Here is a 24,531-nt window from a genome sequence, read left to right on the forward strand (position 1 = left end):
ACACCTTATTCAAAACATAGGTATTTTATAAAAAACACTTTACACATCGCAATACCTAATTAAAATCATCCCTATAAACAACCTACCACTCTTACCTGCCAGTATTTACCTATACGCCTTCCTTCTAAACCAATAATAAAAATAAAAAATAAACTAATTGTGATGAAGGATACCACCGTCAATCGAACACCTTATTCAAAACATAGGTATTTTATAAAAGACACTTTACATATCCATACCTAATTAAAATCATCCCTATAAACAACCTACCAGTCTTACCTGCTGCCATTCGCCCGCAGGCCGCCTTGCGGTGTGGACGCGTCGCTCGCGAGTGCCGATCGTGTCCCGTGTTTGTTTTATGGTGTACATTTGACTTTACGCTGACGGAATACGAAATCTGTAAGTTCCTTTTGCCTTTAATGTTGTTTTTTGATTAAGGTTTTAAGGTAAAGATTGGAAGGAATACTAATGCGGTGGATTATGTTTTGTGTTTTTGATATTCATGGGGTTTTACGTAGTCGTATAAAAATGTGTGAGGTAATAAATTATCAAAGGTTTCGGAATGATGAAAAATATGTTTTTCACGCAGCAAGCCTCGTCGTTTTTTTATTATAACGGTGATATATGCAAACTATAAATTAAAATATTTAGAATAAAACACTCGTATCGGTGACGTTATTTTTAGAAAAAAAAAATCAAACTACATAACTTTATTTATTTCATAATAATGTTTTTAAGGTTAACGCAAAGTTAAGACCTGAAAAGTTAATTAACCCTTTATAGGGCAACAATATTGAAATCAATTTTATATCTTTTGTTAGGAGCTTTCATAAATTTAAGACTTTCCAGAAATTGGTTCGGAATTTGAACAAAAGGTACTCCATATAGAAAATAAGCCTCTTGAGTGATAATATTCTAAACGCTAAGACAACAATATTCCTTAAGTCTATCCTATTTAATTATCTATCAATACGGGACTTTATAACGTATAATTTATTTTTCCCCTCACTAGCTCGGAAACACGTCTTTTATCCTTAAATGCAAGCGGGTAAAAACGCATTTTATCCATTAGTGGATAAAGTAATATGACCTTGAATATAGTCAAATTTTCTGTTTTAAATTGATAAAAGTGAGTAAATGTAGTGTTGAAGATAATTTACCACCTGTGGAACTACTGGAAGCAGTGATTAAACGCGTTTTTTTGCGTTGTGTTGTGGGTACTTTCTTCGCTATAGTGATGGGAAAAGTTTTGTGTTACATACGGGTGCAAATGTCTTTTACTTCTGAAATGTGTTGAAAAACTCGCCACTGGCTTCGCTCGTGATTCAACTATAGAATCCTTTCACTTGCTCGTTTGTCAATTCCACGCTCGGCGTTAAACTACAACTTTGCACCCTTGTATAACAAATAACTATTTAAACTTACCTCAGACTTGTCGAGGTCAGCGTTATCCCCGTGATCGGTGAATCTTCTCTAACCATGAATACAGATATAGTGCAAAAAGATTTGCCTTCGTATTGTTACGGAAACGTACGATCGTGCCACTGAGAGAAAATACAACCAGTTTTCATGTTCGTTCAACAAGTTTTTCAGTTAAAATAGCGCCTACGTGCTTTTTGGTTCAAACAACAAGCTACTTGTCATTTGAATCGGCAATATATTTGAATCAACAAGTCGATTTTACAAAAATAACCTGACACATATTGTTTTAAACATACGTTTGGCTGATTCAAACGGATAAACCGCAACAAGTCGAACTTGTTAAATTCACAATGCAAATTGTCATGATATTACAGTCAGTCTGAGTACAAGTTGTACTGACATTGACTGAACTAGCATATACAATACAAATACTCTTTATTATACACCTTGATAAAATACAACAGTCCAAAACAAAGAAGCAACATGAACAACAGGCGGTCTTATCGCTAAATAACGCATATACGAACGTTTCCGGAAAAATACGTAGGAAACACTTTTCGCACTGTGTCTGCACCGTTCTCGAAACGTCAAAGTTTTTATAAATCGCGATTAATAACCGTGATAGGTATAAAAATTAGATACAGAAATACGCACAGAATTTTGTACAGAAATTTTTATCTTTGTTTTTAAAGTCCTCTAAAATAAAATTGTTGATATATTCATTCAAATTCGTGTGTATTCGTGGGTATTTTCTATTTCAATATTTTCTGAACATAGCCTGAGTTTTTTCTGCTTTAATTCAATTTTCTTCTACAAATTGTTCTGCAGCTGTTGTTTTCTTGATATAAAATAAAACTTTAACTTCTTAGCACTCGGCATCAATGCAGATTATTGTTCATTATGAAAGTTTATATTAAATTTATGAAAACTGTTTTTACTGTAAAAGACAAAAATTCTCGAAGAGTTTGTGTAAAAATTAAAAAAAGTTAAATTTGTTTTTTTATTCCTATTTTGCTACCAAGATTATTTTTAATGTATTCAGATTGTAGTAAGTTTTATTTCGTTTTTTAGTTTTTGTAGTATCTGTATTTTCTTAATTATAACAATTATCCTGTTTATATCTTACGAAATGCGACTTATATTACTAAACGTTGGTAACAAAATAGAATCAATTAAAATTTGCTGACGGGGCTATGTACAAACTTTTTGAGAACTGCTGAATTTATGAATATGTCTTATTCAAAAATTTTCATTCCTGAAACAAGAACTAATATTTGACGTATATTAACATTTTGCTGTTGCATGCAGTGTCAGTTAATGAATAAAAATAAATTAAATAAAAAGTTTAATCCTAAGTATACAAGACAGCCTTTATCCGATTTACCTTTATTAACATTATCTTTTTCAGACAGAAATTCAAGTTCATGTTACAGTCACATAAGTAGTTAGCATGCTGACACTATGCCGATAGTTTTCATGATTGTTTGTTATTGAAAAACACTTTTCAATTCAACATTTGAAAAACCTCTTTCTTCCCTGCGATGGATGGATTTCAATGATTTATTTGCTGAAAAAGGGTTAGTATAGGTCTTAAAATTAGGTTAATAATTGAAAAATAATACATAAACTTATAGATTGTGTGGTTATCATTTGAATCGCTGACTATGCTCATGATTCTGATTAAGAATATCTTGCATCTATCAATTTTATAATCCTTCTCTTCATTCAAAATTCAAAACTCCTATTTAAAACTAAATAATTTAGGTCCTTTGTGACAAAATCCACAATTTTCCTAAAATTATTACATCAACAAAGTGCACTAAATTAAACCTAAATTCAAATTCTTGAAATCTCAAACATTGTTGAGGTTAGCAACTTCAAAGAGGTAACCACTATCCCTCGTAAGCGGGAGGGAAGTTCTTTTTGTTGCGAACTGAAAAGTAAAGTGGACGCAACTTTGTCAGTTTGAACGTTGGCCACTGCCTAGCCGAAGCGACAATCGTTGACACTTTGTGGCGATCGCAACGCATCTGGCTCTGTCACGACACTATACTGGGTGAATTTGTGTAACCAAACAAATTTTACCACGCATTTTGGAGTCCAAAAGAAAGAAAAAATATTATATACCTACTGATGAGGAAAATTTGCCCACAAAACAACCCACAAATATGCCACAGTTTCGTTTTCTTTTAACCCCTTATTTGCCAAGGGTGGCCCTGAAACTTTAGTGGTTTCATGTGCTCTGCCTACCCCTTTATGGGATACAGGCGTGATTGTATGTATGATGAGGAAAATTTGTCCGAAAAATTGTTTTTTTTTTTACTATAATAATGGCACTTTGGGTTTCAACTTTTTTTTTTTGACATCTAAAATGAAGACAGTGAGACAATGGACCCATTTAGGCGGTACGAGAACTCGCATACGAGTTTTATTACATTGCGGTATTTAATGGCTGTGCAAAATTGTATGTGCCTCAATATCGCCTAATGTAACTTAAAGCGCATGCAAGTTCGCACGCCGTCTAAATCAGGCCTAGGTACTGAGTAACAATAAGATTTTTTTATTCAATTGTTAATAATTGAAACTAGGCGAAATCCAAAAAAAATATATGACATTTTAGTCTTAAAATGGGATCAGGAATGCGCTGTTAAAATTACTATCGTACAGTGTGGCCACTCCCAGCTTCCCGCTAAAAGTGCCGCCCACCCGCTCTCGATTGCCCCACAGTTACCGCCTGTCAAGAACGCGACCGGTCGACCTGTCTTATCTCACTCATAAAAGCATGGTACGCGTTAGCCTACACGAGCTTAGACTGTGATATCCGAGATGTGATAGGGACAGCTAGCTACTAAACGCTTACAAAGCGCAAGCAAGTGTAACTAAAGCTAGGTACACTAAACTAATGGTGCGCGTCGTACTTTATTGAGCTTTTCCCACGGGATTTCGTGTTTTTTCAGGCGAATTGAAGTGGGAAAAGTTCTTGTTTGCGGCTTAGTTTTGGTTCACATTGTTCTTGTTATACTATATCCTTGTTAAGGGCTAAATACGTGTTTATATTTTGAGTAGTTAGTTTAAGTAATAAACTTGCTAATGTTAGATGAAAACTTACACTGAGAGAAATTTGCATTGTAAATTTAACAATTTCGACTTGTTGCGGATTTATCCATTTGAAACAAAAGTAAATTAGTAAACAGAATAAATCACAATATTGATGATACAAGTCGAATTTGGTCGAACAATCAAACTTGTTAAAAGATATTTGATTGAATCAGCTAAACATATGTTTAAAACAATATAAAGCGACTTGTTGATTCAAATATATTTTTGATTCAAATGACGAGTAACTTGTAGAATGTACTAGTTACACTTAAAAAAATCTAACTTGTTGTTTGAACCAAAGAGCACGTAGGCGCTATTTTAACCAAAAAAACTTGTTGAACGAACATAAAAACTGGTTGTTTTTTCTCTCAGTGTATAATTGGAAACATTCTTACTTACTGTGATGGCTCAGCAACCTGAAGTGGATCTTGGCTTCCAACACTAAGTATAGCGATTTTTTTTATAATTTACAATAATTAACAATCTTCATACTAAGAATCGTACCAAATTTTTTTAGCGCCACTTATTAATTATTATATACTACACTGATGAGGCCTACAATTTTTTTTCAAAATTTGTATTGACGTGATATCATGATATTAAAATAAAGAAGCATGTCATTTGTTCTTATAAAAATTAAAAACACGCAAAAATATTTGGAGAAAATATGATTTCGGCCTCTTCTAAGCTGCGAAACAGCGGCATTTAGTTTTTAAAACATTTCAAGGGTACGTTTTTTGTATGGGCTCTTTCTGTTCCGGTATTATATCGTCCTTGACATAGAGTTATTCATTAATAAAGTTTAATAATGTATGCGAAGCCGGGGCAGTTCGCTAGTACACAGGATAAGGGGGAGAACGGCACCAACATCACAGCCGACCCCAAATGTCAACCTCACCTGCCCGCGCTGGTTGTTCGAGAGGACCATCAGCGGCGGTGGCTCTGGCCACCGTGGTATCCCCTGCTAGAAAACAGACGAGGCAATGGCGACCGAGCAGTGGCGGTATAACCATACGCCCTACCAGGAAACTGGTAGGAAGGGGCCACTGTGGCCCTGGGATCTAAATAGTCCCAGAAAGACAGATGCGGAAAGGAATGGGACACTACCGCAATTAATTTTATCCCGAGTATATCAGCATGAGGTCCATACAAAATAGTTGTTTGTCATGCCACCCGGCTGACGCCCGGCGCCAGGTAGGTTCCGGGTCTCCTGGTGTGAAATTAGCTACCGGCTGCAAGGCAGTGGGTCACCAGGCTACTTGCAGAAATTGGGTTACTGCTGACAAAAAGATAAACACCAAGCACCAAGCGCTAGTGATAGGCACGTGGAACGTACGCAGTCTGAAAAAACCTGGAAAACTAGAGGTTGTGGGGGCGGAAATGTTACGATACAACATAGATGTACTGGGCCTAAGTGAAACGCATCGTAAACAAAGTGGACATTCGAAGACAGACAATGGAATGACCTTCATAAATGCTGGGAGTGAAGACAACAGCTTTAGTGGGGTGGGGTTTCTGGTCGCTAAACACCTAACCAACAAAGTATTAGGATACGACACTATTAACGACAGAATAGTTCGGTTAAGATTGGGGGCGTGGCCTCACCCGATAAATCTCGTCCAAGTCTATGCGCCCACATCTGCCTCTTCCGAAAATGAAATCAGTGAGTTTTACAGCAAGCTGAATCAAGTATATCAGGACATACCATCGAAGGAAATTACAATTCTGCTCGGTGACTTTAACGCCAAGATTGGAGCTACTCGATCGGATGACCATCTCAGAGAAAATATAGGTAGATTTGGTTTAGGGGATCGGAATGAACGCGGGCAAATGCTACTGGACTTCTGCGCAGAGAACAACCTATCTGTGATGAACACATGGTTCCAACAGCATCCACGAAGACTCTACACATGGACGTCTCCAAATGGTAAACATAGGAACCAAATCGACTACATTCTGATCGGTAAGAGATGGAGGTCGTCGATTCCTTCCGCAAAGACGCGACCTGGGGCTGATTGTGGTAGTGACCATCAACTCCTAGCAGCAACTGTAAAAGTCCACCTGAAAGCTGCCGCCACAAAACCGCTAAAGAAGCCTTTTAAATTGCCAATGCAGGCTGAAGAAGAGTTTCGAAAGAGAGCTGAACTACAGCTAAAAGAGCTAGAGCTAGATCCCTTCGAGTCGGCACACGCAACGTGGGAAACTCTAAAAACCGTCACTCTAGCGACAGCCTCAGAAGTATCGGACAAATTTAAGAGGGTATGTCCAAAAGCGGATTGGCTGCAGAAGGATACCTGGTCGTTCATTGAGGAAAGGAGGAAGCTTAGAGCACAGGGCCTCAACTCAGAGTTTCAGAGAGAGCGGTACCGCGAGTTGCATGGGACAGTCCAGAGATTATGCAGGAGAGACAGAAATGCAGCCATTGACATTGTGTGCCAAGATGTCGAAAAATCTGCTAACCTCGCTCACACTAAGGACATGTTCGCAAAAGTCAAACTTCTGGCCCGAGAGTTTAAACCTAAAAGCTGGTCGATAGAAGATGAGCATGGGACACCCTTGATGGATAAACATCTTGTACTTGCACGATGGCGTCGATACTGTCAGCAGCTTTACTCTGTGAACAGCGACTTCATTGAAGAACGGATGGACATTGGTAAAAGGGAACCAGATATCCTACTACACGAAGTGGAAGTCGCCGTTTTACGCCTGAAGGACAAAGCTTGTGGTGGGGACGGGATATCGGCGCAAATGCTCAAATGGCTAGGCCCAGAAGGGATACAAGTTCTGCACCTCATATGTTTAAAAGTGTGGAGAACTGGTCAATGGCCCGAGGACTGGATGGAATCCGTTGTTGTTCCACTACACAAAAAAGGCTCCACCAGAAAATGCGAGAACTATCGTACCATTTCTCTCACATCACATGCGAGTAAGGTTATACTGCATATCCTCAATAGACGACTGGAAAGGTTCATCGGCGGGCAGATTGCAATTGAGCAGGCAGGTTTTGTAAGAGGTAGAGGCACAAGAGAGCAGATCTTGAACTTGAGGCAGCTGATTGAAAAAGCCAGGGAGTTCAATGTGCCGATGGCTCTATGCTTTATAGACTACGCCAAAGCATTTGATTGCATCAGCTGGGTAAAGATGTTCGAAGTGATGAGAGATATGGGTATACCGGACCACCTAATCTTCCTCGTACAGAACCTGTATCTTGATGGTAGTTCCAGGGTGCGAATTGACAACACCGAATCAGACCGCTTTCAGACCAAACGTGGAGTCAGACAGGGGTGCATTCTCTCGCCACAGCTGTTTAATCTTATAGGCGAACACATCATGAGGAGGGTCTTGGAGGACTGGAATGGAGGCATACGTGTAGGCGGGCTGCTCATCAACAATCTACGCTTTGCAGATGACACTACCATTATAGGCACAAACGAATCGGAACTTGCTGAGCTTCTGCAAAGGGTACAAGTAGTGAGCGCGGAATACGGTCTCCATATTAATAGATCCAAGACCAAACTAATGTTTGTGCAGAGGACAGGCTCTGTAGTCCGAACTGGAGAGCTGTCGGATATAGATACCGTACAGGAGTTCATCTACCTCGGTTCACTAATAACTGCGGATGGCGATTGTGAACGTGAGGTGATAAGAAGAGCACAGATCGCAAAATCTGCGGTTAAGCGGTTAGAGAAGATCTGGAGGAACAGAGGAATCAGTAAAGCAACGAAAACCAAGCTAATGCGTACCCTGGTCTTCTCTATATTCCTGTATGGTTCAGAAACCTGGACTCTGAAGGCGAGTACTCGGAGCAGAATCGATGCATTTGAGATGTGGTGTTGGCGTAAGATGTTGGCTATCCCATGGACGGCGCGCCGCACCAATGTGTCGATCCTGGCGGAACTTAAAATTCACGTCCGCTTGTCTGTCATATGCCTCCAGCGAATCCTGTACTACTTTGGACACGTGGCCAGACGGGAGCCGGAAAACCTAGAGAAACGCATTATGGTTGGCATGGTGGATGGAGGACGGGGAAGTGGCCATCCACCGACCCGCTGGGTGGACAGCGTTAAGAAGGCCTGCCAGGGTTTAACACAGGCGCCTATTATGAGGACTGCAGAAGACCGTGCGGAGTGGAGAGCTTTGGTGCGAAAAATAACGACCTCATGTGGTCGCGACCCTCAGCCATGAGGAACCGAGGAAGAAGAAGAACTTATGGGGCTCCCACTCCGTGGCTATCTTGGCCCGCAGGTCATTCGGTATACGGCAGACATGTCCAGCCTAGTCCCACTTTAACTTGGCCGCTTTTTGAGCTACATCAATTATCCGAGTTTTTGAGCGCAGCGTAAAGGATCTACTCCACTGGTTTAATTTTCAGCTGTTGCTCGGGTACGTTATATCGGAATAGGTGCATAGAATCTGTCACACGCACCCGGGATTTTACCTTTAGGGGCGTTGAGTGTCAACCGGGGTGATATCTTGTAAATAAGGCTGCAAAATAATTGCTTCTGTGTACACTGAGAGAAATTTGCATTGTGAATTTAACAAGTTCGACTTGTTGCGGTTTATCCGTTTGAATCAGCCAAACGTATGTTTAAAACAATATTTGTGTCAGGTTGTTTTTATAAAATCGACTTGTTGATTCAAATATATTGCCGATTCAAATAACAAGTAGCTTGTTGTTTGAACCAAAGAGCACGTACGAGTAGGTGCTATTTTAACCAAAAAACTTGTTGAACGAACATGAAAACTGGTTGTATTTTCTCTCAGTGTACCTTCAAATATTAACGCACTGTATCATTGTTTTGGAGGCAAACGAACTGATGACTCGCCTGATAGTAAGCAGACTATAGATATCTGAAACACTAGAAGGATTATACGTAGGAGTAGGACGCACTTTTATTGAAGGTTTTCAGGAAAATGAGACAATAGCGGATATATTTAAACTAACCTCCGACGTTACAAGGACGGCATTGTCTCCATAATCTCGGAGCAGACCTATGAGTTCCTATGTATCAGTGGCGGCTGGTGAAAGTTTCTGCTAGGCAACACTGAGCTAAAAGAAACCTACCTCAACATTAGTCGCTTTACTAGTAATCAATTTTAGGCAAGCCTGTCGGAATCGGCTTGTATGGACCAGCCGCTGCTGCTATGTATAAAAATTGTGAAATTTAAAATCAGTGGTTAGATGTCGTCACGTGTGAGGCAAAAGTTTCTGAAGAAATGCAAAACATTGAAAGTTAAATACCAAGGATATGGCCTTGAGCTGGACATAAGCTGTAGACATTAATACACTAATGATTAATAAAATAATTCAAAATTTGTTGTAAAATAAATGAAAAAATAATAATGCTCAATCGTTTTACAACGTCGAATTTATTTTTGGATTACACAATGATTTCAAACAGTTGTACATTATTTTCAGTACGAAACTTTGTTTTCAAGTTTATAGTTACATCGTCTCAACTAAAACTTTGTTTAGTTACTAATTTTAAATTATCTAACAGTACCTCAAACTTTACTGTAAGCTCTTTAGCAGTGATCATTATGGAAAGGGTTACTTGGTGTAATTCCGACAAAATTAGTGTTTTAACTAAAATGCATGTATCGTTCACAATCATATTTTGTTAAATAAGTAAATAAATTTCAGATAAATTGTGTTGGTTCAGCTAGCTACAGTGAAAAAAATAGACAAACAGGTAACAGATCCACAAAAATGAGCACTTTTAAAATTTTCAGATGTTTTCATTTTTCTTAAAACCTTTCAATATTGACCGAAGGTCGTCAAAACTTTCAAGACAAGAGCATACTCCTATGTTTAACGCCGGATTGCACTACAACCCTTCTGGTATTTCGAGTATCCATAATTGATAGCTTACCATCAAATGATACGGACTGCTCGACTAAGTAAATAAATTTTATATGTAAAAAAGTTATTAAAAGTATTATTTCCTTTTCTATATTCCCTAATATCCTATTATGATACAGTTTCAACATTAAAATATACTAAGATTGCGTCCGGTAGAAATCTGCGTACTTAATCCATGAAAAGTTGGTTCAAGCACTTTTCCAGCTCGTTTTTCAAAGTGGAAAGTAAGCTATTAAGCAGCAAAGGCTAGCTGGACTGGCATCGTCTATCCACTCGATTTTAACTTTAAAATACATTAGATTTAAATAATATTTTATGAAATTACTTATCAAATTCAATAATAATGTGGAATGTTAGAAAACAATAAAAAGTACAATGTCAATAATTATGAGGCCTAATATTTATTTTATTTATTTACCCCTGTGGTGACGAGTTAAAAATTTCACCACCTTCTTTCTTCCCGTGGCCCGTGGGTGTCGCAGAAGTCGACTGTGGAATATGGATTAAATTGTGGCGAAGGCTGGCAACCCGTCACTGCAATGTCACAATTTCGTTTTTTTTTTTCAACCCCTTAGTTGCCAAGAGTGGCACTGAAACTTGAGTAGTCATGTGCTTTGCTTACCCCTTTATAGGATGGAAGCGTGATTGTATGTATACTAGTGTAAACATAAATAGGTCAGTAAAAGTGTACAAATCTAGCGGTAAGACTTTCAATCTGGAGGTCGCGGGTTCGAACCCCGGCTCGTATCAATGTGTTTTTCAAAACTTATGTGCGAAATTTGTGAAAGAAAACATCGTGAGATACAACAATAAGATCTAGTTACGCTTCGGGTTTGAAGGTCAGATGGCAGTTGCTCTCGTAAAACTAGCGTCCACGCCATATCTTGGGATTAGTTGTCAAAGCGGACCGCAGGCTCTCATGAGCCATGGCGAATGCCGCGATAACGCAAGAAGGATGATGATGAAAAGTGTACAAATCTCATGAATCTGTTACCAAAACATCTTCATGTCATGAGACTTTATGAAGACTGAGAATATTCACGATAATGTTTACGCATATTAACATTCATAAACAATGTTTAAATTCAGAAGGGTTCCGTTCACGCATATTTAAGCTTGAGGGTAATGTAAGCAGGTTCTGTAAGTATTAAGTTACTGAATTTAATTTTAATCTTTGCGGTATAAGGTACATATATGTGTACAGAAATACCAGTATATAATGTAAAAGTATGTAATTAAATATGACGTTGAGGACTTAGTTCTAACAAAACTTTATTTTATATAAGATAATAATAATTTTAGGTTATTGAGCCATCTTGGATGTCGCTTTTTGTGGGGGCCCATTTTGTGGGGACGAGTCACCGTCTGTCGGAAATAAAATTGGATACCGTTTTATTAGGCAGGCGTCCGGTTTTTTATCCATAGCCCAGTATTTAGTCCATCACTTTCATCAAAATAGCCCAGTTCATTTTAGATTCCATTAACTCTCAAATAGTCCTTACGCAATGGCGGGTGCTGCCTCTGCGTGTGTGATACGGGCAAGGGCAACATCCGCTCGGTGTACCCCTTACATTTCATTAAAGTGTCGAAAGGGCCTCTACGCGTTGGCTTCGGCCCCGCGCACGCCTCCCAAAGGTCTGGAACACCATTGTTCCGTGATGGGAAAGACATACAAATTTTAGGTTAATATGGGTAACTTTGTAATATGGAGAAGTATGTCTCGACTTCACATTAGGCCTGATTAAACAATGATCAGTTTTTATTAAGAGTTCTTACGTTTACCACTAATCGTGACTAGCAAAAGTATGTACTTGCAAAGGGGTCAAACTATATAATAAAGGGGGAAAACTATATAATAAAATTCCACTCGAGATGAGAAAGGAAGACAGTGACACAATTTTTAAAAATAAGTTAAAAGCCTTACTTATAAAAATGGCTTGTTATGATATTAATGAATTTGATAACCTAAATGATAACTTAAATAATAAGATGTAAATTGTATATTTTCGACACAAATAATGAAAAATTAATTTAACGTAATTTTGAACAATTATTAATTTGAAATGTATACTTACCTAACTGAATTTATGATTATCGCGCAATTGTAATAATATATTATACTAATCGCATAATTTAAGTTTAGTCTTAAATGCATGTTGCTGTTTTAATATGACTTGTAATAATGTATAATTTTTTACCAATAAAGATCTGAAATCTGAAATCTGGTCATTTTTTTTTTGCAAAGTTGTCCACCCTACTTTTTTTGTAACATAGGTAATTTTACGCGATTCATACTTAGAATCGCGAAGTCTTTCAATCCTGATACGCGAAAAAAAATGTCCCAAGCTTTCCACACATTTTTCAAACCTTCCATTCCGTTACCGCCATACAAAATGTATGAAAGAATGGTAACGGAATGGGAAAAAACCTTGGGACACTTTTTTTCTCCTATTAGGATTGAAAGAGCTCGCGATTCTAAGTGGAATCCACATAAAAATTTCCAAATCCAAGAAAAAGTGGGGTGGACAACTTAGAAAAAAAAATGGTTAAAGGCACATCTGGCAGTGAATAGAAAGGCCAGACACATGGCACACTTACCCGTATTGACCTTACCGATTGCATTTAATAAGAGTAAATGCACAAAAATATAATTATTATTTCCTGTGTTTCGGTATAATCTTTCGTTTTTAATAATTAGGCTAACAAACGTTACATTTTAGGGTTCCGTACCTCAAAAAGGAAAATCGGAACCCTTTTTAGGGTTCCGTACCTCAAAAAGAAAAAACGGAACCCTTATAGGATCACTCGTGCGTCTGTCTGTCCGCAGTCACAGCCAATTTTCTCCGAAACTACTGAACCGATTAACTTGAAATTTGGCACGCATATATGTAAACCTGTGACCCAAAGACGGACATGTAATTTAAATTAAGAAAATTTAATTTTAAGGCCACTTTTAGGGGGTAAAAGAGAAAATTAAAAATCAAAGTTTCTAGAACTATATTGTGTTACATATCAAATGAAACAGGTTTATATAAGTATGTCAAAAATATTTTTTTAATAATTTCTAGTAAGGTAATTTTCAAGTTAATTAAGAAAATAGGCAAAAAATGACCCCCCCTTATCTCCGAAACTACAGTTACTAAGCGTAAAATTCTCAAAATATACACGAGATACTTTTTTAAAAGAAAAAATCTCAAATTACGAATTTCACTTACTGCCGCTGCAAGGAATTACCAAATCTCTTGAAATTGTGTGAGCGCGTTTGAATATTAACATAATTATAAACTCATTTCTGTTTCGTTTTGTTCAAAATATCGATTATTCGCAAAAATTACTTAAGTTTCTACTAAAAAGGAGGCGCTTAAGCCCTTTTTGTAGTGTACGGAACCCTTACTACGCGAGTACAACTCGCACTAAACTTGGCCGGTTTTACGCAATCAGATAGATCAAAATACAGGACAAATATTTTAAGCTGCGGATTGATACAAGTTCAAAAGCAATGGGATTTTATTTTTCAATCAATTTTATATCAACACAATTGAACCTACAATCTCGTAAAACAAATACAACTTCGCGTCCTATTTATGTCTGAGTTCCAATAAAAATCCTATCAGAGTGGACAATTACAAATAGTGGCGACCAAACCTAGTTAGCGTCCAATGAAGTACATACCAGTCGGCCTAGCCGAAGTGACAATCGAGGACGCCACGTGGCGAGCAAAACTCAGTCTGGCTCTGTCGCGCCACTACACAAGAGCGATAAGGATACCTAGCTAAGATAAGATACTGACGTTGGCTAGAAAAAAAAAAAATGAAATGAATGGTGAATTATCAATATAACTTGAGACTCCAGTGCCGTTACAAGATGTAATAGTACTCTACAACTCTGGACTTCTAGACTTGACTGGACTTGTCTGGACTTGCTAGATGTAACGTGTTTTGTTACTTGGCCAAATAAAGAAACTTGAAACTTGAAACTAGTCTGTCGGTAGAGGGCGCTAGACGTCACCCCAAGACGTGTGTACAAAAGGAAAGGCATGGAACGATTTGCGAAGTCCGGCGTGGCTTCCGTAGCTCAATTGGTAAGAGCATTGCACGGATTGCAAAAATGATACGGGTTCAAGTCCCGCCGGAAGCGTAAATTTTTCCATTTTTTCCTTTAACACTTTCGCTACCAAGAACCCGACTGTCGGGCACACCGCTCGTAGAAGCGTAGCCGATTACATGGGTTTCCCCGTATGTAGCGAAAATGTCGTAGCGCCGCGTAGAGCCCGGTTTCGAAAGTGTTAATATAAAAATGTTGGCTAGAAACTCTGGCCGGGAAATCTAATACTGCCCCGGGCATTGGACAAATTAAATCACTGGGACACGGGAAATGTACGAAATAAAACAGAAATGCGGGAAATATTATTTACGCGAGTTGTACAATCCGATGTAGAGGACAAATAGACTTATTACTGGATTGTGATGGAATTTGTCTATTTTATTTCTAAGTTCGTTTAGTCTGTTTCGAATAACATCGGAATGAGAGAAATACCTCATTCAGGGATGGTTAGCTGCAACGAAGAAGAAAGCCTCGTGCAACGAGATTTTTATGCAAAATTGATAAGCGAATAATACTTGCTGACTTGTGCCTCTGTAGTACCTCTTCTCATTTTTACAACTTGTACATTAGGTCCAGTCAAACAATTTGGATCATAGGCCACTGCACCTTTGCACAGTATAAGTTTGTGTCGTTCACGAACTATGAACTGTTAGGAATAAAATCCCATCAATGACCGAAATGAACTGAATCTTTCCGTGCTCTGTGAATCGGTCTTTGCTCATTTAGTTCAGTATAGGATCGGTGAGCGCGAGCGGTTTGGAACGAGAACGAGTGTGTGACTGCGCCGACCGAACAACACAAAAACGTCAAGTTTTCATATCAATCTTCGGTTACTTACAACCTTTCGGCCCGGAATTGTTATTATCTGTGGACTATTCGTATTATTTTGACAATATTCGGTCCAATTCGTTCTGATCTTTCCGACCGTAGTGGTCGCTGGTCTGGCTGAACTAAATGAGCAAAAGACCTAAAAGAGCGAACTAGTTCGTGAGAGCGATTGAACAAGATCGGAGCGCTCCGATCAACGAACGAAACGGCACAAGCCTAGCACAGTAAACGTCAATGTGACTTTTTATGGCAAATATAACAAGATTTAAATGAGACAGGGTTCTAGAGTGGCCTATCAAATTGGTTAACTGTACATCTAGGCTAGGCTAAGCATCTGAAGGCCAGACACACTTCACCTTGTGACACACTTACCCATAGTGACCCTACGTCTAAAGTATGTAATTATGACAGTGTCAGTATTTTATAGGAATCGGGTCACACGCATTATTTATTCCTGTCCCTAGAAAGCTCATTAGTATATAGAAAATTATTATATGTATATTTGTACGATGAGTAGTTACATTAAAACCTGACTGTGTGGTGACGGGTTAAGAATTTCACCACCCCCTTTCTTCCCGTGGGTGTCGTAGAAGGCGACTGTGGGATATGGGTTAAATTGTGGCGTAGGCGAGAGGCTGGCAACCTGTCACTGCAATGCCACAGTTTCGTTTTCTTTCAACCCCTTATTTGCCAAGAGTGGCACTGAAGCTTTAGTAGATTCATGTGCTCTGCCTACCCTTTTATGGGATACAGGCGTGATTGTATGTATATATTGTATGTATGTGACGAAATGCGTAGACAGTAGGGCGCATATCACCGAAAAGAAAAGAGTGACATGTATATTTCATACAATGTGAAGCACTTTACTGTAAAGCGGTCAGCTCCATCTTGGACTCTGTCTTGACTCCATCAGACGTGACTAGGGTCAATCGCAACTAAAAACATCTTGAAACAGGTCTTCCGTGACAAATGGCAGAAAAAAAGGTAAAATAACGATATTTAATCACGATCAATCTGTATGGCGCAATTTCATCTTTTCGGAAACTTTTTCATTAGTCGATAGGGTCCGCATTCGGGGTGCGAGAGATTTCTGGAACGCGTGCCACAGGGACCGCATTCAGGGAAAGTCAATAGTAATAGCAACTTTCATTGGTTGTTATCTCGCCTGCGGGGACTCCCCGTATGCTCCATACCGAACGAGTTAACGACCAATAAAATTGCACCACTTTCATTGGCTGTTATCTCGCCTGCGGGGACTCCCCGTATGCTGCATACCGAACGAGTTAACGACCAATTAAATTGCACCACTTTCATTGGCTGTTATCTCGCCTGCGGGGACTCCCCGTATGCTGTATACCGAACGAGTTATCGACCAATGAAATTGCGCCAGTAAGCAGGCCTACGTCACTCGCTCGCAGTCGCGCGTTAAGTACCTACACGCTAGCCGTTCATTCGATTGAACAAGTGGTCCAGAGGCGCCACGCGCCCGCCTGTATAGCCGTATAGCAAGTACCTACTATTCTTCTGAGTTTTACGTAGTAACTTATTAGTGTTCATTAAATAAAGCATAGGTATTTGTCGTTTTGCGGGCAAGTGAAGGATCTGTTACGTTAGTAACTTATTAATAATCTGTGCTGTAAGTGATTTCTAGTGATCTAACGTAAATATCTTAGTATGACCATTTGGCTGAACCGCCAAATTCCTTATTCTGGTGTTTCAGATGTCCGTGATTCTCTCTTTTTCTCTCGTTATTTAGAATGATTTGTGGTGATTGCTAACCATCGGGCGATCTATCTGCTTGTTCACATTGTATCTAAGTAAATATAAAAACATTATTGTCTCCCAAACTGCATTCAGTGCCACTTTTGAAAACTAAAATGAAGTAATAAAGTATTCCTAAAGACAGAGCTCGATCAATATCGATACATTAAAATACGATGTTAAAAAGAATAATGACAGCTCCGCTAATGTGTTTTAGCTGTCAACTTTCGTACAACATTATGTTGATCACTTTTACATCGATCGGCTATAGATTTACATCTGTTTTAGGTGCGTCTTAAATTAAGGACTGAGCAACTGAGGCCGAATTTTCATTGCCTTATCGACAATTTATGAGTCAAAGGACTTTTATGAATAATTTACGGGGAATCAGTAATTTAGTCATTATTTTAACTAATCGACAGTGAACTTGAAAGTTTATAGATAAAACGTTTATGGTTAAAACGTTTCAATATTTAATGACAATTTAATATGCACAAGATACCTAAATGGCTTAATTTAAATGAAGTTCAAAGTCGTCAATTAGATATTGAGACAGTAATGTATGTATCTGAAACCAAAAAGACTTCTATGGCTGCGACGCTCTACGCAATGTAAGAAATTTAAAGATAAAAAATTAATTAATTTAATTTAAATATACTAGACCGGCTGCACCGGCCATATACTTATTATGCCCTTCCACAGAATATATAATAGTACAAGTACAGAAGGCTCACTCTTTTGATGTTTACAAAATGCCGCCATTCTCAATTCTTACCTACATAAACAATCGGACCGCACGCCGGCAGCCGACATAGAATTATTTTGCGCCGCGCGAAGGTCGTCACCACTGAATGGTCCGCGAACTCGCGGCCGCCGGCATGTACTTGTAGCGCGGCGATAGAATTGCGGAGTAAGCCGCCCCTGGCCCTACTACTGGGCCTTGAAAAGATTTCAGTCCCAGTTAGAGCTATCCACTATGGACACAGTATAATAAAGCTCGCTCCCCGCTGAAAGAGCCGCCCACCCCCTCTCGGTTACCTCACAATTACCGCCTGTCAAAAACACGAACAGTCGACCTGTCATATTTCACTCATACAAGCATGGTACGCGTTCACCTACACGAGCTTAGACTGTGTGCTAGGAACGCGCCTCTTTCATATATTTGATCGCCAGTGTCCGAGGTGTGCTATGGAACCGGCAAGGAAATGGTTACTTTTTGAAAATTATTAAAATCAAAATCAATTTTGTAGTGTACTTCCTGTACAAAACTTGGTCAAATTGTCTGTGCTTAAAGAAGATTCCGTATCCGTTAAAATACCTGATTTAAATGAATACCATCGTAACCATAGGTTAAGAAACTTATCTAACTTACAACGATTTATAGTACTACAAAGTAAAAATACCTATGGTATGAGAACCAACTATTATTTACTACCAAAAATATTAAACAGTCTTCCGAAACATATACAAGATAAATACCTAACCAATCCTACATCTATTAACGATATAAAAAAATACCTCTTATCTTCGAATAAGTATGAATATATTTTGTAAAATGTGAAATGTATAAAATAAATACTTTAAGGCTAATTATACTTAAATTAAATAGATAAGTCCGAACTCTAGCTGTAAACAAGCCATTTCTGGCTTAGCAGTTAAGTAACACGAAACTCTGCGCATAACTTAAGATTTAGTACTTTAATAAAAATAAATAAAAAAATCATTTTAATTTCATTTTCAGCTACAATAGACTAAATTATAACACGAAATAGGCAAATACAAATCTGACAAAAAAATTCGCACATCAAAGGTTTTTTTTAACCTGTCTCAAAGGTAAGGAAGCTCACTTATTTAAATGAGTTCCAGGATTCCATAAATGGACAGTACACACGCTGATTGGTGCCTATTTATTCGGGTAATTTGGCAAAGTTAATAAAGAGGGTATTTAGCGAGCAGTCTCAGTAGAAGCCCGTGGGAAATGGGAGAATAAGATATATTGGGTTGCTCCTAATTCTTTGCTGAATAATTTATTATTTTAGTGTCTTTGCCATTGTTGTAAAACATGAATAAATAGTTATTTGTTTTACAAGGGGGCAAAGTTGTTGTTTAACCGCACGTTAAACAAAATTTGCCACCGAGTGAAACACAAAATTTTTCACCTCACCAACACTATGAAAATATTAACTGTAAAACATCAAACTAAATCAAATCCATCAATTTATTTAACATTTATGATTCAAAATCATCATTTATACGTGAATTTCTACAGCCAGCTTTGGACATCACATTAAAATATGTATGAAATTACTTTGCACTCTTGTGAATAAAATGCAATTTTGCTATCTGTTTTCGAATAGCAAAGTAAGCCTTTACCAGTTGGTGTGGTGAAAATGAATTTATTCAGTTTCATTAGGAAAATATTAAGTACCTACCAGGTTATCAATATTATAATACAGTTAAGTTATTGTAAAAAAATAATTTCACGATTCAGGTACTTGTAGCATGAAGCGTTTTACAAAACTGCTCTATTTAGTATGATAATGACCACAAAATTAATATTTTGAAAAAAAAAAAAACCCCAATATATTGGACCGTTTTTTATTATAAAACTTGGTTAAGAATACTCCCAACTAATTCAGCTTTCAAACAAAAAAAGCCAAATCTAAATCAGTTCATCCGTTTGGGAATTACGATGCCACAGACAGACACACACAGAGTCAGACAAACCGAAAAACGTTCATACATGACAAACAAACAGACACGTCAAACTTATAAACACACCGTCGTTTTTGCGACGGGTGTTAAAAAAGTTTATTATAAATAATATTAATTGCCTGTCCATAGTCCATACACCTAAGCTGTTTACTCAAAGCAGTTAAAATAAATGCCAATATAAAACAGGCACAAATTTACCTTACAGAAAATTCAACCAAAACTAAATTAAAACTTATTAAGCCGTATATTGAAGGTAGAAACCGGAGCAGCCCTCACAGCAGGTGGGTAAAGGCAATAAGTGTAACGAGCCGATTTATGTATAAAGGGGGAGTAGGAGGGGGGCAAATAATACAGCCTTTTAACATGTACCGCCCTGCGAAGACGGCAAGACAGCTAATGTAAAGAGTGGAAATCATGGAATAAGTGTTTGACAAGGACTTTAAGGTTAATAAAAAAGATAAACGTAAGTTTTACGCGATTAAGTCCCGTTTTAATTTAAACATCAAATACTTCGATAGATGTACATTCCATTTTTCTCAGCACGTCGTCGCTAAGTACACAGCTTTAAGTACGAACAAGCTTGATAGAAATAGCATGTTTCTAGCCTGGCATACCTTTCTGTTTTACGACCGTTGTTACCAGCTGTAATAAAACTTTAAGTGTCGGTTGCAGCAAGTACAGTTTTTTCAATTAGAGGGAAACATTTATATGACCCGGAACTTTGGGTTGTAAAACTTGAGCATGGTTTTATCTGTGTCACTTACATTCAAACTGGGTAAATCCATATAACCCCCCCCCCCCCCTAAATGTAAAGTGGGGGATGAATATTTTTTTTATTCCAACCCCAACGTGTGATATATTGTTGAATAGGTATTTAAAAATGAATAAGGGTTTACTAAGATCGTTTTTTGATAATATTAATATTTTCGGAAATAATCGCTCCTAAAGGAAAAAAAAGTGCGTCCCCCCCCTCTAACTTTTGAACCATATGTTTAAAAAATATGAAAAAAAATCACAAAAGTAGAACTTTATAGACTTTCTAGGAAAATTGTTTTGAACTTGATAGGTTCAGTAGTTTTTGAGAAAAATACGGAAAACTACGGAACCCTACACTGAGCGTGGCCCGACACGCTCTTGGCCGGTTTTTTACAGTATGAGTTTAAAGTTGAAAATTCAATTCAAATTAATTATTATTTTTTCGATTAAGGCGATTTTTTATTTAAGTTTTAATTTAACATTCGATAAGTTAAATAAATTGTCGTTGGATCGGCAAATGTTTTCATTGTATAATTAAATGAGAATTAAAAATTATGAATTCTTAATATAAATGTTACATAACCTGGGAATTTCTAAAAGTAATAATAGTAAGTTAAAAGACGTCATTTTGAAAACGCATTAAACATAGGTACCCTATGTGACATTCGACAACAAATAGCGATGATGAAATATTTTTATTTATTTGGATAAATAATACCCAAGACATTAAAAACATCCTTTAATATGTTCTGTAGTCCAAGAGCGCTGTTGAAAATTAACTTATAATTCCCCAACTTTGGTGCTCCAACTGCCAACTGATTCATTTACATCAAACATACAATTTTAAGTAAACATAACGTAATATAAAACTTCTGACGAACAGACTTCTCCGTTATTGTACACAGTAATTCGATTTAGCGTAACGAAACAAACTTGTATATTGAATTTCCAAAGAAACTTGGCTGGTACCTACAAGTTTGTTGATACAAATGATATGTTACTCTGATTACAGGCTGTTTTGATACATCTAAATAAATAAATAAGGTGTATTTGTTATGTCTGGCTATTTTTTACGTCAAAATATGAAATAAAAAAATCGGCCAAGAGCGTGTCGGGCCACGCTCAGTGTAGGGTTCCGTAGTTTTCCGTATTTTTTTCAAAAACTACTGAACCTATCAAGTTCAAAACAATTTTCCTACAAAGTCTTTATAAAGTTCTATTATTGTGATTTTTTTCATATTTTTTAAACATATGGTTCAAAAGTTAGAGGGGGGGGGGGGACGCACTTTTTTTTCTTTAGGAGCGATTATTTCCGAAAATATTAATATTATCAAAAAACAATCTTAGTAAACCCTTAATCATTTTTAAATACCTATCCAACAATATATCACACGTTGAGCTTGGAATGAAAAAAAATATCAGCCCCCACTTTACATGTAGGGGGGGTACCCTAATAAAACATTTTTTCCATTTTTTATTTTTGCACTTTGTTGGCGTGATTGATATACATATTGGTACCAAATTTCAGCTTTCTAGTGCTTACGGTTACTGAGATTATCCGCGGACGGACGGACGGACGGACGGACGGACGGACGGACGGACGGACAGACAGACATGGCGAAACTATAAGGGTTCCTAGTTGACGACGGAACCCTAAAAAGGTCACGACACTGAACAACGATTAGTTCCAGTGTGTGTAGAATCTGTTCGGAAAGTGAATAGTCGGGGAAAGTGTCGGACCCCATACACGACTCTTCTCTTTCCAAACATACTCTCTCAGTGATTGGACTCGTAGCGTCATTTCTAACAAAGTGATGGCGTCATTAGTCGATAACTTGTTCGGTACGGAGCATACGGGGAGTCCCCGCAGGCGAGGTAACAACTAATGAAAGCGGTAAAATTTAATTGGTCGTTAACTCGTCCGGTATGTAGCATACGGGGAGTCCCCGAAGGCGAGATAACAAACAATGAAAGTAACTATGAGGTACTATTTAATTTCCCCGAATGCGGCATGCGAGAGCGGTGACGGTAACACAGCTGTGCAAAGCGAGCCAAGAGTGCAGTCTATCCAACCAATCGCGTGCGTGACGTGAACTTTTCAACCAATCACGATTTTGCTAGCTTAGCAGCACAGTGACACCGCTGTGCACGCGAGCCAGGCGTACATATCCAACCAATCGTGATTTCGAGAATCTTATTGACCAATCCCATCGTCGCTTTCCACCAAACAATATTGTCAAAAATGCCTTATCTTATCCTTTTAAAATCTTTGATTAGAAGCTCATAAAGTGCAGCTTAAATACCTAAGCCTTGTCATTAAGTTGTCGCGATAATTATTATAATTCAAATTAATGAGCATATGAAACTCGCATACTCAGCAATTGCCCTAGTTACGTACATGCAATCACTCGTAATACCTCAAAGTGTTTCTCAAAGCGTTTAATTCACCTATAAACCCTCCTTTATATTCACCTTTATACCAATGAGAATAGACTCGCGTTTTGCATCACAATCGTAATTGAAATAAGTCTTAATGTGACGACCTGAGGTAAGACTCTTATTTAATAACACGTTTACAACATTCAATATCGTAAATTATGTCGATGAGGTATTTCAAAGCCGTAAAGGAATGGAAGTAATGGTGCTGATATTTCCGTACCTGAGGAATAACACTTTAAGACCACTTTTTGTGATTTTCGTTTTTTTTACAGAATCGTATTGAGAATCGTACAAAAGTTTTGATGCTCCATACATCCATAAAACTAGATTTTTCGATAATAGGTACCATAATTTCAGAGTTTTTTTACATGCATTTTACTGTAAGTCATAGACCTCTGAGAAACATTTCGATGTAAGTCACCAATAAGAACGTATAGTAAAATGCTGATAGATTTTCTGAAGTAGCTGCCGTATTGTATTGAATATGTTACTTCATGTACTTTAGTGAGGATCCCTTTCTTTGTTATAGTGATCGAAAGTCATAATGAAATGGTTGCCAGATTATTATTAGTCATAATTCTGAAACGTTTAACTTTTCAGGGTTTTTGAAAAAGGTCATCTATAGATAGGTTGGGTTAGGTTTGTTTTTTGGTAATCCTGAAAAGTTACGCGTTTCTGAGGAAAACCAAATTATGACTAACGAAAATGTGGACAAACGATACATTAAATATGACTCAAGAAAGCCCAGGTCTGCCGTGTCACGCCTATCTCATGTAACTCGAAAAACATAGTTTTGAGTAAAATCAGTTTAAAGTTTTTTTTGGTAATTCGATCTGCATTCAATACTGGTGTGGAAATATAAAGAAAAAACTACACAGTTACATTGTAGTAAGTGTAATGCTGATGTAGATGCACAAAAAAAACATATTTTTTGGATATATTTAAAATTATAGGCTATATAGTAGTTAGGCACGACAGGCTCCCCATACAAAGTCTGTTTTGCGACGTCTTGTAACTCAAGTTACAGTAGTTTGGCATGACACGTTAACTAAAATATTTTTCTCAGTTGGCTTAGATACAAGTTTATTGTTGTAGTAATGTTGTAATTCAATCAATCAATAATTATACATCGTGTTTTTTTCGTTTCCCGTTAAATTCAACACATAGTTAGGCCCATTAACAGAAAACACGCAGTATATAAAAAATAAATTATTTTTCGTTTTCATACATAATAAATTAATTAATTCGTGTTAATTGTCTGACGGCACATGTCAAAACAAATAACATTAGAAAGTGGTAAATGTTGAACCACCCGTGTTCAGTAATTTAATTATTTTTTGTGAATAAGAGTTAACACAGCAGTTTCTTAAAAAAATGTATTTGACCTAATAAACAAACCTTCCCTTAAAGTTAATTCAATAAAAGCACGTTGTATATAGTATTTGAATGTTTGATCAGATAACTATATAGGTATGTAATCTAGATCACATCTAGATCTAGCCTTAATATGATGTTAAATTTATATTTATTACGTTCTTATAAAT

At 37.5% G+C, this 24,531-nt stretch overlaps 1 protein-coding gene across 2 annotated transcripts in view; it reads left to right on the plus strand.

The window, feature by feature from the left end:
* The first annotated feature begins 304 nt into the window (after positions 1-304).
* The window catches only part of LOC125242630 (acid sphingomyelinase-like phosphodiesterase 3a), a 129,426-nt gene continuing 105,199 nt past the window's right edge, over positions 305-24,531 (plus strand). For both annotated transcript variants that reach the window (XM_048151451.1, XM_048151452.1), the window contains exon 1: positions 305-399. The gene's annotated coding sequence lies outside the window, so the exon portion shown is untranslated. The remainder of the gene's footprint in view (positions 400-24,531) is intronic.

The sequence above is a fragment of the Leguminivora glycinivorella genome, chromosome 3, assembly GCF_023078275.1.
Source record: "Leguminivora glycinivorella isolate SPB_JAAS2020 chromosome 3, LegGlyc_1.1, whole genome shotgun sequence".
Classification (NCBI taxonomy): Eukaryota; Metazoa; Arthropoda; class Insecta; order Lepidoptera; family Tortricidae; genus Leguminivora; species Leguminivora glycinivorella.